Source organism: Rutidosis leptorrhynchoides, chromosome 1 (assembly GCF_046630445.1).
Source record: "Rutidosis leptorrhynchoides isolate AG116_Rl617_1_P2 chromosome 1, CSIRO_AGI_Rlap_v1, whole genome shotgun sequence".
Classification (NCBI taxonomy): Eukaryota; Viridiplantae; Streptophyta; class Magnoliopsida; order Asterales; family Asteraceae; genus Rutidosis; species Rutidosis leptorrhynchoides.
The window spans coordinates 628386437-628406050 of record NC_092333.1 but is presented as its reverse complement, the minus strand read 5'-3'; positions in this window follow the sequence as shown (position 1 = coordinate 628406050).

Sequence of the window (19614 nt, the reverse complement as noted above, 5' to 3'; positions counted from 1 at the left end):
ACATATTGAGCATATAACTAATGACTTACTTATACATCAAACAACTTATACCGAAAAGATTTTAAAATATTTTAATATGGACAAGACAAAAACCATTAAGTACTCATATGGTTGTTAGATCTTAATATTGATACTAATCCATTTCATCCTCTAGAAGATCATGAAGATCTTCTTGGTTCAGAAGTTCCATATTTTAGTGCAATTGGGGCTCTTATGTATCTTACAAATTATACAAGATCTGACATTTCTTTTGCAGTTAATTTGTTGACAAGGTTCAGCTCAGCCCCTACCAAAAGACATTGGAATGGGATCAAACAAATAGTTTGATACCTTCGGGGAACTACTGATTTATAATTATTTTATTCTAACAACTTGAAACAAGATTTGTTTGGTTATATAGATGCAGATTATTTATCTGATCTACATAAAGCTAAATCTCAAACTGGATATGTATTCCTAAATGGAGGCACCGCAATATCATGACGTTCTCAAAACAAACGCTTGTTGCAACATCATCAAATCATGCCGAAGTGATTGCATTACATGAAGCTACTCGGGAATGATTTTAGTTAAGATCAATGATACAAATCATTATTGATTCTTGTGGACTAGAACGCTATAAAAGCCCAACAACTATCTATGAAGATAATACAGCTTACATAGTACAAATGAAAGAAGAGTATCAAAAATGACAGAACAAAACATAAATGCTGACGAGGCGCTAAAGCTATAAACGGTCTTAACGGTCATAAGTTTGATGGAAAAGAATGGTACATTGGTAAGGCTCAGAAAAAGACTGAAAGGGAATAGGAATTGAAACAACAGTTTTGAGCAAACCATGAAGGAGACTGTAGACAAATCACATGGGTCAAACTTGTATATAAAAGATTTAGATGATACAGTTTCAGATGAAAACCTCAGATTCTTCTCATATACTCAAGATCTCGTAAAAGACAACCAGATTAAAATGAGATACGTTCAATCAACAACTCTGCTAATCTTTATACCAAAGCACTGTCAATCGCTGTTTTCAAAATATACGTTCACAATATTGGCATGAGGCAAGTTCAAAAGATGTGACGACTCAGCGTTGTCTACTTGAGGGGGAGTCAACTCTATGCTGCACTCTTTTTCCCTTAGCTAAAGTTTTATCCCACTGAGTTTTTTTAGCAAGGTTTTTAACGAGGCAGTATTAATTGCTCTTTAAAAAAATTACCATCCAAGGGGGAGTGTTGTAAATTTAGTAGTTAAATATGGATGGTAATTAGTCAAATATGGATAGTAAAATTTGTACTATATATATGTGCATAATGTAAGTTACAAAAACACACATATACATTAAATACATCACACCTCTCTTCAACCTCTTTCTCTCCTATATCTTCTACAACACATCTCTCTTTTGTTGGTTCTTTCAATTTGAATATATTGAACCAGGCCACTAAAGGTAGTTATAAGCCTACTGAAATATAACATTATCCATTTAGATAAAGTGTTGTTTATTTTTTTATTTGGAAAAAAATGAATAAAATAGATATGAAGGTATATTATCAATGGATGACAAGCTCAAAAATTACAAATATGGAGCAAAACGACACTAAATGAAGCTTAAGCTATAAGCGAGTGGAATGCAACTAGTTTATATCTAATACTAGCACGGACTACCAGCGAAATAAGTGATGCAGTAAAAAGTTTTTAGGCTTTTAACTAGAGTCAATTCTAATTAAGAGGAAGTGGGGTCCTATGACCCCACTATTTTTTTTAAAATAAATTATACGATGTAGTCAAAGGCGAAGTCAGGATTTGAAGATAGGAGTGACTTAGTCGCTAACTATATACTTAGATTTTATTTTTGCCAGTTTACAAAAACATTTTTATCGAAGAATTTTTTGAGTTACCAGTATTTACTTTATTTTATGATTGTGTGTTTATTACATATTTCATAACATTATTTAATATGTCTTATGATGATTGTTGATTCATCACCAACAATGTTATTTATTTGCGTTAAAAAAATCACGAATTTTCAACCAATATTTTAACCTAAAGTTTGTTGTAAAATCATATTAGTAAATAGTGGTACTCTGGAAAAAAAAAAAAAAAGAGTAACAACAAATAATAATAGAACATAAATACCATAACCATTAACCATAAAATGTGATGATTATAATAAATACTAAGGGGGCGTTTGGTTCGTGGGATTTGGAGGGATTTGCATTTCAAATCCCATGAAATCCCATGTTTGGTTGGAGGATTTGGTTCGTGAGATTTGCATTTCAAATCCCTTGAAATCCCATAGATGAAGGATTTGAAAATCCTTTATATATATGAGGGATTTGGAAATCCCATGTTCTATGATTTTACGTTTACGATTTACGTTTTGGATTTCGGGTTCCTGTTTCGGGTTCGCTTTTCGGGTTCGCGTTTCGGGTTCGCTTTTCAGGTTCGCGTTTCGGGTTCGAGTTTCGGGTTCGCGTTTCGGGTTACATTTCGGGTTCGCGTTTCGGGTTCGCTTTTCGGGTTCGCTTTTCGGGTTCGCGTTTCGAGTTTGCTTTTCGGGTTCTCGTTTCGGGTTCGCGTTTTGTCACACCCCCCAAAATGGACCAGGGGTAATTGTGACCAATCATATCATAACACAGTTGTATAAACGAGAACGACTCTATATGAGACTTTTTAAATAAAAAATTTGTTAATAAAACAGCGGAAGCAGTAATACATGTTTACATTATTATTAAAACGTAAAATAAATGTTTATGAACTAAAATATAATATGCGATGTGGACTCCATGCAAGCATCAAATCTATCATCACAAAGTTGCAAACAGCTAGCTCAATCATCACCTGATACAAAACATGCTTAAAGTGTCAACCAAAAAGGTTGAGTGAAATTCACAGGTTTATAAATAATATCCAAAGTTTTAGACTACAAGATTTAGTTTAAAGTTGATTGATATAGAAATATCAATCTAAAAGTGTTGCTGCATTTTGTAATATCGCTACTAAACAAGTTTACCCTATGACACCTTGTACTGTCAGTGTCGTGGAATCATTATTATGTAACCAAAGACCAACGGTCGAATGGTTAGAGACGTTACTCTCAATAGGCCTACTCACAATAATTAAGTTTGCATTTATACGTAGCAATTAACGATATTACGGTAGGGATTTAGCATGAATCAAAGCAAGACAGCATAGTTAACAATTTAGTACTTGTGTCTAAGCGTAAAACAGTTATAAAGCAAGCATGTGTCTCACCCCAAAAGTTGTAAATCAGTTATGAAACAGTAAAAAGTGGGGCTATGAAGTTCACCTTAGTAGCACAAAAGAGTATTCCACGAAAGTATTGAACGGAAGGTCGTGACCGAGATCTCAACCTAGAGATAGAACGTATGATCAGACATTGCCTAACAGACAATAGTATATAATACTATATTGATAGTAATGGTTCACTAAAGAATTTCCATTTTCGGAATGTTACTATTTATGGAAAGTTTCCACTTATAGTAATTTTCCAATTTTAGAAAGTTCGGGTTAATCTTTAGCAAGACGTTGTATAACTTTACTCAAACTTCGTTGCTATCAAATAAGTCAGGAATGACCAGATGTAACCAGGGGGCCCGGACTCTTGATCAGAATCTAAGTCATGGCATTCGAGATCCACAAGCTTACCCATAAATGGCAACCTAGACATCATTCACTTACGACCGTGAGTAGCGATGAAGTTCACATGAATTATACATTATCTTTGATTAACCTTCACTTTAGGTTTATATGTTATTATATATGTTATATTATATTTATTAATGTATTAACAAGTTGATTATCTTATATTATATACTATAAGTTATTATTATTAAATTAGTATAGTTATAAAATAAGTGTTTATTAATAATGTATTGTTATTAACTTACATTATAAGCATTATACTTTATTATATAGTATACTTAGTTATTAACCGTAAGTTATAATAATAATATTAATTTAGTATATGTAATATACTTATGTTAATCGAAAATCATACTAATATATGTTAATTCGAATATTAATTCATTAAATATTATATTTATAATTTTTATAAACTTAGTTAATTATATAATTCAGTAGGATATTTTATAAAAATAATTTTATCAAGTTTTTGTATTTATTTCCCACTTTTCTTTATATATATACTCGGTTTATATTAATCAAATTTAATTAGGTAATAAATATTAAATCGAAATAAATAAATAATTTTATATTTTTTACAGGTTCTATATTATGTAAAAATGTTATAAAAATTATTAAATCAAATTTTATATCAAAATATTATTTATTTAATGTTTTCTATTTATTTAACCATTGTAATCGGCCTATAATTAAATAAATAGGAAAAATAATTTAAAATTAATTTTTATATTTTTTTAAAGTATCTAGTGATTCTACTAATCATATAAAATTTTTATAAAAATATTTAATACACGTTTGTATTTATTTTGTATTTTCTTTATTATTTCTCTCGGTTTAGAATAATGCAAAAGTAAATTCTTTTTAAATACTAATCGTCCCATTTATTTAATTTTTATAATTTTCACTTGTTTATAAAAGTATAATAATCTCAAAAAAAATTATAATTATTTTTATTACTGTTTAATATTTTATTACAAATTTTATATTGTTTTTATGTTTAAATACTACATAATTCGTATTTAATTATAAATAATATTCCATAAATTATCAAAATTATTTTTATACATCATAATACTTATAATACTAATTATAACATGTGAAAATAATTTATATATATTAAATTCGAATTTTTAAAGAATATACAAAAAAATAAAAGCAATTCAATAAAAAATATAGAAAATACCTCAAGTACTTTCTCAAGTTTGTGAGAGATTTTTTCCAAAGATTTGATACAAGTTTTTATGAAATGGAAGTGGGTATTTATAGGAAAAAAATGGTTGGTGAAAAGAAAAAATATAAATAAAATAAAGGTGCCAATTTTGACAAAAAATAAAAACATGTTAAAAATATTTTTAATAAGTTTTTGTTTTTGAAAATATTTAGTCAAAATTCATGAGCTCATTATTTAATTTATAAAAAAATCTCTTTTTTTATAAGCTAAATATATATATATAATGATTAAAATAACTTATCATTTAATTAATAATTATGTTTCATATAGTTTTAAATATAATACGTATTAATATTAATATTAATATTAACTAAAGTTATTTTATATAATTAGTGTAAACTTTAGTTAATAAAAAGTGTCGACTAAAAATAAATATTTGATCAACGTCGAATTTAATTATATATTACGTATGGATAACAACCCTATAGGCAAATTAGTCAATTCAAGTATGGAAATATGAGGGTTGTTATAGTATCTACCCGTTAAAAGAAATTTCGTCCTGAAATTTAGTTGTTGCCATCAATCAGCGTTGTTCGTACATAGACGAGGATATCTACGTTTTATTTGGTTTTCACGTTCCCAGGTATGCTCGGGGTCTTGCGTGAATTCTAACGGATATAATATTGTTCTGTTTCAAGAATTAAAATCATACAAACCATAATTTCTACAAGTTCTTCTACGAAGTGCATTTTATTATTAATGCGGAGATCATTCAAAATGATGATGTTATACAAGTCATTTCAGTAAATTGGATATATAAAATGTGTTATGAATAATATCGAGCTCATTTAAAACCTTGAGTGGTTATGCCACAATATTAGGGTAGACAAAACAGAGAGTAGTTCATGAAAATTATAGTCATGAAGTTTGATAGAGATCATCATTGTTTACAACAAGAATATTGTAATGATGAATATAAGTTGAAGAATAAAGTTTTATCACTATTGAATAATATGGATAAAACGATTCGATTATAGAAAGAGTATAAACGAAGCTATCGTAAAAGAGTGATTGAGTAAATTAAATGTTCGCCTTAACTTTTGATGTAGTCACGATTGATTTCCGAAATTCAAGGGATTAAAGGAAATCTTCGTAATCTATAAGATTTGATTATCCGGTATTTACGAAATTTTGGGATTTCTTTGATTAAATGCGGTGAATTGCCTTGATTGACGTGTTTGGAAATTTTGCTATAAATTAGCTTCCTCCGTATTATCTTCACCACTCCTATACTTTCTTCCTAAATTCATACTTCCAAAAGATTTGTTAATACGCTCAATCCTGTATTAATACTTGTTATTATGTTGACCATATATGCAGTCATTCTTCTTTTTTTTTACCACCAGAGGAATCTGTTTACTTCTACAATTACCTTGGGGTTATAGTGTTTTTAATTCTCCCGTGTCTTTATGTTGCTATACGCATTGATATACAGTTAAACCTCTATAAATTAATAATGTTGGGACCAAGATATTTTATCAATTTAGCGAAATATTATTATACGAAAAATTAATAAATTATCAATTTAATATTTTGGCTTATGTTTGCGAGCAAGTCTCAAATTAATGCATCGACATTCGAAATTATCATGTCCGTTCACTTTACCTATTTGATAAAACATAAACAATGATCTTCAAAATTCCCATGTATGTACATTCACACAATAATGAACTTGTCAAGTTCAATGTATATTAGGATTTTAAAAAAAATTTAGTAATTATTAATTTATAGTTTCAGTGGGACCAATATATTTAAATTGGGATTTCAAAAAAATTATTATCTTATTATTTTATCGATTGAGGTCCAAATTTGTACTGGTCCCAAGTTGGGACCGGACAAATTATTAATTTTATCGAGATTATTAATTTATCGAGTATTAAATTACAGAGGTTTTACTGTACATGGTTTGTAATTTCCTGTTGTTATCGGGCTTTATATTTTCCCTTATATGTCGGAGCTCTATGCTCTTGTTTTTCCTTCCCGACTTCGAGTCAAGCGAATAATGGTCTAGAATTTGTAGGTATGGAGTTTCGAATGAACCTAATGTTCTAAGCGTAATATCACGATTTGATTTGGTAAATTACCAGAATTACTGAGGATAGAACTATCAAAAATATATGTTCTTGATATGTTCAGAGATTAAGTAGAATGTAAGAGTCGTGTAACATGGCAAATGATGATTATAAAGTCTATGAATCATCATCTTCCATTAAAAATTTAGCATGACTTACTGTAATATAATCACGTTGGCCTGACGTCATTATATTATACTAACTCATGCTTCAATTTCCAACATTTCTTCAAAACATTTATAATTTAAACTTGAATTTTACTGAATATAGAAACTAAAATAGTTTCCATTATAAAGATATCGCAAAGAGATACTTAATTGTGGACAAGAATCGTTATGAAAATATCTTCAGAAATATAGAGGATATTTATAACGATATTTTGGAATTTCTAAGTTCGAAGGTTGATGAAGAAAAATTTTCCGCAAGCTTTTAACATAACTTCGGAGCAAGATATTCTCTAAAGATTTCATCGGATCCAGAATTACCTGGATTCTTTGAATATAGGGTTTGGTCCTTGTATTTGTCCTTGGTCTCCTCCATGGTTAGCTCAATCCGTTTTTCAGTTCCAAATTTTCTTTTGAGCTTTTCCAACGTACCATTCTTTATTATCAAACCTTTGGCCATTGAGACCATCTACAATTTTGTTGTTTCCTCTGCATTTAATGCAGCCATATTTGATTCATCGGTTATCAATCCGAGATGGTTTCAAGAAATTTCATTTTTAGATGATTAAACGCTGATTGTAATCGTCAACGGATCTAATGGTTGATGAATAGGCGTTGTTGATTTCAAAAGTAATGAACGATAATTTCGGTGGTTTGATGTGATAATTCATCATAGAATACGAATGAATATAATTCATGAATGTAGTGATCTTTAGGAAGATTACACTTGCTAAAGTTTTACTTGGATTCCGATATGTCCAAATCAGAATAGGTAATTAAATTTGTATGAAAATGGTTGTTCTTTAGTGAACGGATACATATGTGGATGTAAGTAGTATAGTTACTAATTATTGAATCAGAATTTGAAGAATGTACAATGTAAGATATTAATGTGAGATATAAATATTTCTCGGGTTTTACCTACCCGTTAAAATATTTTCACAATTAACAGTTTGTACAAAAGGATTTTTAATTACAATCTTTATGAAGATATACATTCATATATGTATTCTTCACGTATAATATAGATTTAATGAGTTAATATACTATTAAACTCATTTGATTTGCGGTTGAAGTGAGAATAAATAATCTTCAAAACTTGAGAGATTACATAATCATCGCAGAATCTTTCTTTAATGAAGTTATGAATCAATACTCCATCGTTCATTGTTATTGATATACCTCGGTATATGAGTTGGTGCTCGTGGAATTCTTGTGAAATTCACAAGACACGAATAATGTTTTCTAAAAAGTTTCGAGTACATCGAAAATGAGTGTAAAATCAGACATGTATTTGAATAATACACTTGATTTATTATGAAATGGAGTTTATTGTGCTGAATCAGTGATTAACGATCATTAAGTCATTAACGAAGGATGTACATTATAGCATATTAGTGATATGAATTAACCAAGTAGTACATACTAGTTAAGATTTACACGTAATAGCTTAGTACGAAAAGATTTATTATTGTTTCAAACCATATATATATAAAGTATACATATATAATTCTTCAGGAAGAATGAGTCAATACATCTTAACTCATTATTACTAATATTCCTTGGTATTTATGGGGCGTATGATGTTGATATCCGAGGTACATATTATGGTGTTTGTTGTTGGTGACGCTGATGTTGTTGGTGGTGATGTTGTTGGTACTGGTGGTGATGCTGGTTATGCTGCTGGTGCTGCTGCTGGTGCTCGTAGATTTCGCACCATATTCTCCAGAGCCACCACTCGAGCGCGAAGCTCATTGACTTCTTCTATTATTCCGGGGTGATTGGCGGTTGGAACAAGTGGATGAATAAGATCTAGAATTTTAGATATTATATATTCGTGACTGGATACCCTGGAAATGAGGGTGAAAATAGTGTTCCGAACTGGTTCTCCGGTAAGTGCTTCAGGTTCTTCACCAAGAGGTGAATTCGGTTGGTGGAAGGGATTACCTTCTTCTTGTCTCCATTGATTAAGTTTACTATGAACCCATCCCCAATTCATCCAAAATAGATGATGGCTGATTGGTTCGTTTGTTCCGGTTACGCTGTCATTGGAACTCGAGGAATCGGTTGAGAAATCCATATTATGTGATTTGATTTAGGGTTTGATATGAGATTAGTGTTGAATACTGGATGATATATTCATCTTCTTGAATATGTATATGTAGCAAAAATATTTCCGTAATTTACGGAGGAAATTTAGGAAAACTGTTAGACAAAAATTATTGGAATAGATACGATAAGATATAATAAGATATGATGTGTCTATACTCTAATAATGGTAGTATGACGTGTCTAGATGATAAGTATGTAATCTGATAATCTTTTGGTTAAAGATTTTCAATTCGTAATGTCCTATTCAGGTCCAGGGGCTTGAGCTATAGGATCCTTTAAATCAGTAATCCAAACGCTTTCTATTCTATAGTTTCGTAGACGTCATCCGTCAGGAAAATTCAATGATCAAAACAACAAGAAAATAAAGAAAGTAATGAATATGAATAGTGATGACATTATAATGTCTTTGAGATTCTCGATAACTCAATAACATTTTCTGGTTTGCAAACCGATGCATAAAGGCATAAGGCATATAGGTACGTGATATAACAGGGAGTTATATACGTTTGAGTACGAATAGTAACAAATATAGGAGTTTCAAAATTCATGGATAATATTTCATGTAATACATATGTAATACACAAACCATGATAGATGACTTAGGAATGTCAAGAATTTTAGAAATCGTAGTGTCGCATTTAAACGCAGTGGCGTAATTGGATAGTAATTAGAAAAGTGAACAGAGTTCTTAGATTGACTTGACATTCTAAGATAAGTAAAGTTTCTAAAGTATAGTTTTGCATTTAACAATTAAAGGCAATAATTAAAGGCACTATAGTCAAGGAAAGTTGTAGTCCTACATTGCTAAGATACCTAATTGTATAAGGCACACTTAAAATGCAATCATGGTTCTCTACAACAGCACTGCTCTGATACCATTATGTAACACCTCAGCTTAACATGACCACAATATTGTCCGCTTTGCCCGCAGGCGCACGGATTTTTCTTGGCGACCACACACGAGAAGCACTTTCCCAGGAGGTCACCCATCCTGGTAGTGCTCTCGCTCGATCACGCTTAACCACAACGTACTCGCACTTCTACTCAGCCTGTGATCCCAAAACGCGTTGTGTCATTTAAGCGTGAGTATTACCTTATAATCCCATGATCACTCATGTTCGTGGGCGATGTAGGATTTGCCTAGGGTGTTACATTCACCCCCCTTAGGGACTCATCGTCCTCGATGAAGTTTGCCCCACTACCCCCAACGGCACATGAGTGGCTCTGATACCAATCTGTCACACCCCCCAAAATGGACCAGGGGTAATTGTGACCAATCATATCATAACACAGTTGTATAAACGAGAACGACTCTATATGAGACTTTTTAAATAAAACCTTTGTTAATAAAACAGCGGAAGCAGTAATACATGTTTACATTATTATTAAAACGTAAAATAAATGTTTATGAACTAAAATATAATATGCGATGTGGACTCCATGCAAGCATCAAATCTATCATCACAAAGTTGCAAACAGCTAGCTCAATCATCACCTGATACAAAATATGCTTAAAGTGTCAACCAAAAAGGTTGAGTGAAATTCACAGGTTTATAAATAATATCCAAAGTTTTAGACTACAAGATTTAGTTTAAAGTTGATTGATATAGAAATATCAATCTAAAAGTGTTGCTGCATTTTGTAATATCGCTACTAAACAAGTTTACCCTATGACACCATGTACTGTCAGTGTCGTGGAATCATTATTATGTAACCAAAGACCAACGGTCGAATGGTTAGAGACGTTACTCTCAATAGGCCTACTCACAATAATTAAGTTTGCATTTATACGTAGCAATTAACGATATTACGGTAGGGATTTAGCATGAATCAAAGCAAGACAGCATAGTTAACAATTTAGTACTTGTGTCTAAGCGTAAAACAGTTATAAAGCAAGCATGTGTCTCACCCCAAAAGTTGTAAAACAGTTATGAAACAGTAAAAAGTGGGGCTATGAAGTTCACCTTAGTAGCACAAAAGAGTATTCTACGAAAGAATTGAACGGAAGGTCGTGACCGAGATCTCAACCTAGAGATAGAACGTATGATCAGACATTGCCTAACAGACAATAGTATATAGTACTATATTGATAGTAATGGTTCACTAAAGAATTTCCATTTTCGGAATGTTGCTATTTATGGAAAGTTTCCACTTATAGTAATTTTCCAATTTTAGAAAGTTCGGGTTAATCTTTAGCAGGACGTTGTATAACTTTACTCAAACTTCGTTGCTATAAAATAAGTCAGGAATGACCAGATGTAACCGGGGGCCCCGGACTCTTGATCAGAATCTAAGTCATGGCATTCGAGATCCACAAGCTTACCCATAAATAGCAACCTAGACATCATTCACTTACGACCGTGAGTAGCGATGAAGTTCACATGAATTGTACATTATCTTTGATTAACCTTCACTTTAGGTTTATATGTTATTATATATGTTATATTATATTTATTAATGTATTAACAAGTTGATTATCTTATATTATATACTATAAGTTATTATTATTAAATTAGTATAGTTATAAAATAAGTGTTTATTAATAATGTATTGTTATTAACTTACATTATAAGCATTATACTTTATTATATAGTATACTTAGTTATTAACCGTAAGTTATAATAATAATATTAATTTAGTATATGTAATATACTTATGTTAATCGAAAATCATACTAATATATGTTAATTCGAATATTAATTCATTAAATATTATATTTATAATTTTTATAAACTTAGTTAATTATATAATTCAGTAGGACATTTTATAAAAATAATTTTATCAAGTTTTTGTATTTATTTCCCACTTTTCTTTATATATATACTCGGTTTATATTAATCAAATTTAATTAGGTAATAAATATTAAATTGACCTAAATAAATAATTTTATATTTTTTACAGGTTCTATATTATGTAAAAATGTTATAAAAATTATTAAATCAAATTTTATATCAAAATATTATTTATTTAATGTTTTCTAATTATTTAACCATTGTAATCGGCCTATAATTAAATAAATAGGAAAAATAATTTAAAATTAATTTTTATATATTTTTTAAAGTATCTAGTGATTCTACTAATTATATAAAATTTTTATAAAAATATTTAATACACGTTTGTATTTATTTTGTATTTTCTTTATTATTTCTCTCGGTTTAGAATAATGCAAAAGTAAATTCTTTTTAAATACTAATCGTCCCATTTATTTAATTTTTATAATTTTCACTTGTTTAAAAAAGTATAATAATCTCAAAAAAAATTATAATTATTTTTATTACTGTTTAATATTTTATTACAAATTTTATATTGTTTTTATGTTTAAATACTACATAATTCGTATTTAATTATAAATAATATTCCAAAAATTATCAAAATTATTTTTATACATCATAATACTTATAATACTAATTATAACATGTAAAAATAATTTATATATATTAAATTCGAATTTTTAAAGAATATACAAAAAAATAAAAGCAATTCGATAAAAAATATAGAAAATACCTCAAGTACTTTCTCAAGTTTGTGAGAGATTTTTTCCAAAGATTTGATACAAGTTTTTATGAAATGGAAGTGGGTATTTATAGGAAAAAAATGGTTGGTGAAAAGAAAAAATATAAATAAAATAAAGGTGCCAATTTTGATAAAAAATAAAAACATGTTAAAAATGTTTTTAATAAGTTTTTGTTTTTGAAAATATTTAGTCAAAATTCATGGGCTCATTATTTAATTTATAAAAAAATCTCTTTTTTTTATAAGCTAAAAATATATATATATAATGATTAAAATAACTTATCATTTAATTAATAATTATGTTTCATATAGTTTTAAATATAATACGTATTAATATTAATATTAACTAAAGTTATTTTATATAATTAGTGCAAACTTTAGTTAATAAAAAGTGTCGACTAAAAATAAATATTTGATCAACGTCGAATTTAATTATATATTACGTATGGATAACAACCCTATAGGCAAATTAGTCAATTCAAGTATGGAAATATGAGGGTTGTTATACGTTTCGGGTTCGAGTTTCGGGTTCGCGTTTCGGGCTCGCGTTTCGGGCTCGCGTTTCGGGTTCACGTTTCAGGTTCGAGTTTCGGGTTACATTTCGAGTTTTTGTTTTCCGACCGCGTTCACGTTCGGGTTCGCATTACAAATTTTGAGATTTGAAAACCTCGAACCAAACAGAAGATAGTATTTCAAAATCCCAGGATTTCAAATCCCGTGGGATTTCAAATCTTGGGAATTGAAATCCTTGAACCAAACGCCCCCTAACTGTCATGAGAACTTTACTGTTCACCATGGCATTAATATAAATACCCAAAGTTTGATGGTATTTTGGTAAACTGGTATATTACTTTCTTTTTTTTACCACCACTTTATTTTACAACTTCTTTTGAATTCATTTTCCGTTTCATATTTCGCTCCTTTTATCCTAACGTTTAATTAACCCACCGTTTTTTAAATATTACGATAACCGACCAACACCACCACAAACAACTGTTAACCGTTTTTTACAAGTTTAGTTAAACGACCGTTAATTGATCTTAGTCAAACGACCGTTAACCGATAAAAATCATCCCGCATCGAAACGCGGTTCTTTATCCTCGTTAATAACAATTCTTATTAAGAATAATACAACTTAAACTATCTAACATTAACCAATAAAATAACAAAATACATTTATGGAGTTGAAATTATATTAAATTAAAGAATAACAAATGTAATAAAACCCACAAACTTTTAGCTTTGATTCTTGAAGTATATATTTATTTGTTTTCTGCGTAATAAAGTTAATAATGGAAACTAACTAAAACCTATATGGCTATATCATGCCCCTAATATTATTATTATCTTATTAAAACGAGTATAGTATGTAAATAATTGTTCAATAGACTGTGATGACCCGGAAATTTCTGACCAAATTTAAACTTAATCTATAACGTTTCCGACACGATAAGCAAAGTCTGTAATGTTGAGTCACGAAAGTTTTGGAACTATATTCATGTAATCAATTATTCTTTGACTGTTCTCGAAGATTTACAAACAATATATATATAACTTATTGTATATATATATATATATATATATATATATATATGATTTCAAGTTATTTAGTAAACGATATTAACATTCGATTATTGATTCGATTAATATTTAGATAAGTTAACTAAAACGTTTAAGATGAACCAGTAAAACACTAATTTGCTACAGTATTTTCGAATTGCTACAGGAGAACATAGCTTACATTGATTATTTATCGCGTAGTGTTACACGGACAGAGCTCCGACTTTAAAACCCATAAAATAACCTTTACATAACCTGAACTAATCTAATATAACACTAATCTATATTATATATATATATATATATATATATATATATATATATATATATATATATATATATATATATATATATATATATATTATATTTATTTATATTATACTACGGAGTATTATTATTAATATGTTATTTTTACTCGCAGAATTCGTGACCTTTTATAGGCATTTTGGAATTTGGCAGCTCCGCGAGTCGTGGAGTTTTTGGCCTTCAAACTCCGCGAGTCGTGGAGTTTGAAAATCCAGCTCACAAACTTTTGGCTCCTAGCTTGTCGACATAATAAATATATAAATATAAAATATAAATAATTAATATAATTATTTATATATTATATTATATTCTTGTGCATAACTAACTTGTAATTTTTGGTCCGTTGCGTCGGGCGTTGATAGTTGACTCATGTCCCGGTTCCGGATTTTCGAACGTCCTTGCGTACAATTTAATATCTTGTACTTTGCGTTTTGTAACTTGTACTCTTGTCATTTTTAGACGTTTTTCATCAATAAATTGAACCTTTTGAATTGTATCTTGTACATTTGAGGTTTTTTACGTTTGTGTCTTCAAATCTTCGTTTTTGCCTTTTGTCTTCGCACTTATTTATTTAAACAATTACAATGAAAATATAATACAATTACATATGAAAACCTATTATTTAGGAGGGATATTGCTATAAAATATATGTTCCTTTTTAGCCTTATCAAATATCCCCACACTTAAACGTTGCTTGTCCTCAAGCAATACATAACTTGAAATAAAATCACACTTCACTCGAATCACTTTTTTATTCTCACACTTTGTACATCGGTGATTTTGATATAGCGGTATAAACAATGATAGTAACGATGGTTAAAGGTGGGTGTGTCATCCACAGTTGCCTCGGGTTTAGGTCAACGACACTTGCAATCAAATAGCCGATTTACTTTCGGTTTCCAAAGCAAAGTGCACATTTGAAAGGCGGTTTACAGTCCCACATGACTATGAAAATGTAGATCCTTAAGGAAATTAGATCTTTATAAAAACATTTGATCTTTTGAAAATTCAATCTAGATTTTACCCTAGATAAGTTTTCCGGAATAACCCTTCACCGGTGTTTGCAAAATATTTTTGTTGTGGGTTGTGTGGGTTTCAGATTTGAAAATTTTAGCTCAACACTTGTGGTTTTGTGTTACCCACTTGCTAACCTTGTATTGGGAAAGCAACACGTCCAGTATACTTGCTCCGTATATTACCTTTCGGTAAACTACCCTCCGGTTGTAAAGGAAAGCGATGAACACGAAACTGTTAAGGCAATGTCCCGTGACTTGCTTTTGATTATGGTCTATAAACGTGTCAGATGCTATTACTATCCTTTGTAGGAGCAATAGTAAAGATCATCCTATGATTTTTCGGTCTGGCACAAGGTCCTGTCTCTGACCATGCTATGCAACCACCGTTCTTACGGTTGACACCCGATTTGGTTCAGGTGACCTAATGAATTCCAGGTGAATTCCTAGGATTTTACGTTCAATGGTAATGAATGCATTGAAAATGGTTTTTCAGAAAACAAATCGGTTTGTATTTTTGATCAAAATATTTTCTCGTTCAAGCTCGAGTTTAGATATCATTGAATTCCATGAGCTTGTAATTCTCAATCTTTAAGGTCAATCTCAAGGATTGAGTAATATCAGTCTTAAAAGCTGATTTTTTATCTTTAAGGAGATTATCCTTTCTGGGGATCTGATTCATTAGTCTTATCCAGCTAATTTGTACGGCATCCTCCCCATTTTACAAGATAGATCCTCTCATGGTTAGGATAAGTCTGACCACTTGGCGACCCTGTTTGATGCTGAGGTCCGTGGATTTCCTGCTGATTTTAGAGATGACTTTTCTAGATTTTTCGTCAACCTACAGCTGGTCTGGACGACAATTTCATGACCTAAATCAAGAAGCGCGTGTCTTTTTCGGAAGACTTTACTTCCTTTTAATGATGGAATTGATTCATCGTGTAGATACATCTCTTCTTTAAAAAGTATTACAGTAAATCGGGTAAAACTGATTAAAATCGTCCAAAATAAAAGTATCTGCAATAACTTTACAGAAACATGTGATAGATAGTTTTTAATTGAATAACTTGGTACATTCTCCCCACACTTAATTTCTTTCTTTGCCTTTTTATTCTCCTTTATTCCATTTTAAATGAATTCAATCGTTTTAGGGTGTTTCTCAATTTATGTCCTTTCCGAGGTAACGAAAATTTCGGTATTAACACCTAGTTTTCACCGTTCATAAATATATATAAACATGATTTTAAATTCATTTAGTTGAAAATTTTTAAAATTTTCACAAAATTTGGCAAATAAACCAAGTATAAACCCGAGAGAATTTATAACCCTTCCCCACACTTGAGATCATGCAATGCCCTCATTTGCATGAAATCAGACTTTAATTATAAATTCATGAGGGTGATAAGTGTAGAAAAGTGATTGAAAATACCCAGTTTGTAATTACAAAGCTCGTCGAATGATAGATGGCGCGCCTCATCGTTCATTCCTTCTTGTTTTATCACACATGTTTTTTCTTCAAAAACGGTTGCTTTTCTGAACTGTTTACTAATATTTGAAAAAGCGTCTTTTACCCTAATCAGACATTTTTATTAACGAGTTATGCACTAACCCGAACCCTTAATTTAACGTTAAGTGGGGTTAAACTTCCCCACACTTAGCTGACGACATGTGAAGTCGGTAGAATAAGTTCCAAGAATTAAAATAGTGAGCCAGTTATTTACATCTCGGGTGGTATATATTATATCAATGGGTTTAAAGTTTAGACCCACCAGATCGTCACTACTTAATTCTTTTTTAAGTGTAGCTTTTAGTAAATGGATATGTCTCTTTTCTGGTTCTTGGTCAAATGGATCGATATACACCGACATACATATTATAGGGTGAACACTTTCTAACGTTTCCTTTCGTTCATTCTCGAGATCAAAGTTTTCACCTCTATTACCCAATTGGGTGAAATTCGAGGTGTCATTATCTATTACAGCTCGTAGTTCATCTTCAGTAGATGACTTGTCTATTGAGAATATTGGGTTGGAAGGTTGTGGCTGGATTGAAGCAAATTCTTCTTTATTAACGGTCCTTATCGGTTCTACCACTTTGGTCTCGGGGGTAAAATTTTCAACGTTATCGTTTTCCCAAGAGTACCAATTTGTCACCCTTACTTTTTCTTTATCCATTGATGGATCGATGATTTTGTCGGTAGAGGCTAATGTGTCGATATGTTGTGAAATTGGTAAAACTGAATAAAAAGTATCATCGGGATAGTTGGTGATTTCGGAGCTCTCGAATTCATCAAAATTCGATGATATGAGATTTTCTTGCACACGACTCCTCAGATCAACAGGTGTGTAGTCTGATAGAGTTTCAGCTTGCCGGTTTACAAACTCTCTCATTTGTTCATTTTGAGCATTGAGTTCTTCGAGTTTGATTTTCATATTGTCTAATAAATTTTCAGACACGTAATTTTCCTCGTCTACTGGTTGTTGAGTTTGGAAATATTCTTGGGAATAATCCCAATTTGAATTGTATTCTTCATAATCATTCCATTCAGGTTCCGTGTGTGCGTAATTTTCCATAGGAACGTAATAATAACATTCCCATGTTGAGTGATAATCTCCACAGATTTCACAACCAGTTATTGTTTCGTCATTCGTGATCCAAGATTGATCGAACGAATTGTCATCAACACCCGTTTGAGAGTATTGATTTAATTGATTTTGGATATCAAAAAGAGTTTCCATAGCCTTGTTTTCAAAATTTTCCATTTTATTGCGATGGCCAAATTTTAGCTACAATGTGGTGCATTTACTAATTATCATATTAGTTATAAAAATAGAAAAACTTATATAAGTTGTCCAATTAATAGACTTTTCTGCTTTTGCCCACGTTTCGAATAGCCAAAAGATGCAGCAGAGAGCCAGAACCCTATAAATCGGAAGCTCACAACTCAGCCACTAACAAATCCAACTATTACTACGAAGCAGAAAATTGTCAACGTCCATTAATTTAACCACTTAAATAATTTTTCTTTCCGTTTGAGATATTAGATAAGAAATAGAGAAAATTTGTAAGTCCTAAAAACTAAAGCGTCGAGAAATAAGAAAGAAAAAGAGTGCGCGTTGAAAAACGTCGAAAAATAAAAATAAGAAAGAAAAACGTCAAAACTTAAAAGTCTAAAAATTATATCTAAAAAGTTGCGCCTAAAGGTCTAAAGGTAAATACAATTTTATTCAGAAAACGGCAATTACTTAAAGGCACTAAAATCTATTTAAAACTAAAGCGAAAAACGGCGTCGCAAAATTCCAAAGCGCCTAAATCTTAATCTAAAGAAAAAGCACTTAAGGGATTTTACGGCAAAGCCTAAGAATCTATACATATAAAATAACTACGGAAAAACTAATTTTAAAACTAATTGCGAAAGAAAAATATACAAAATATTACAATTACACTAAATAAAAGGATACAAATTTAAAAATAAAAAGTGATAAAATTACTTATTTTTATAAAAATATTATTTTTATATTTATTTTATAAAAGTATTAATTTTTATATATAATAAAACTAATTATAATACAAAATACAAATTAATTTAAAAACTAAAACTAAATATTAATAATAATAAATTAAATAGGGTTTATAAATAATAATAATTAATAATATTCCGTAATTAATGCGAAATAGGGTTTTTGGTCAGGCTGGTCAGGGCGGCTCCGCGAGTCGTGGAGTTTTAAGCCTGCAAACTCAGCGAGTCGTGGAGTTTGAAAAACGTTTTTTTTTTAATTTTATATTGTTTTTCTAAAATGATATATAAATATATTTATACAAAAATAAATTAAAAATATAGCGTTTCGCCGGTTCCCCGGCAGCGGCGCCAAAAACTTGATGTGGTAGCGTGGGGGTACGTGATAGTACTATATTTTACTACGAAATACGTTACAAATTACACAAGTTTTAATTATTTATTTACAAATGGGATATAC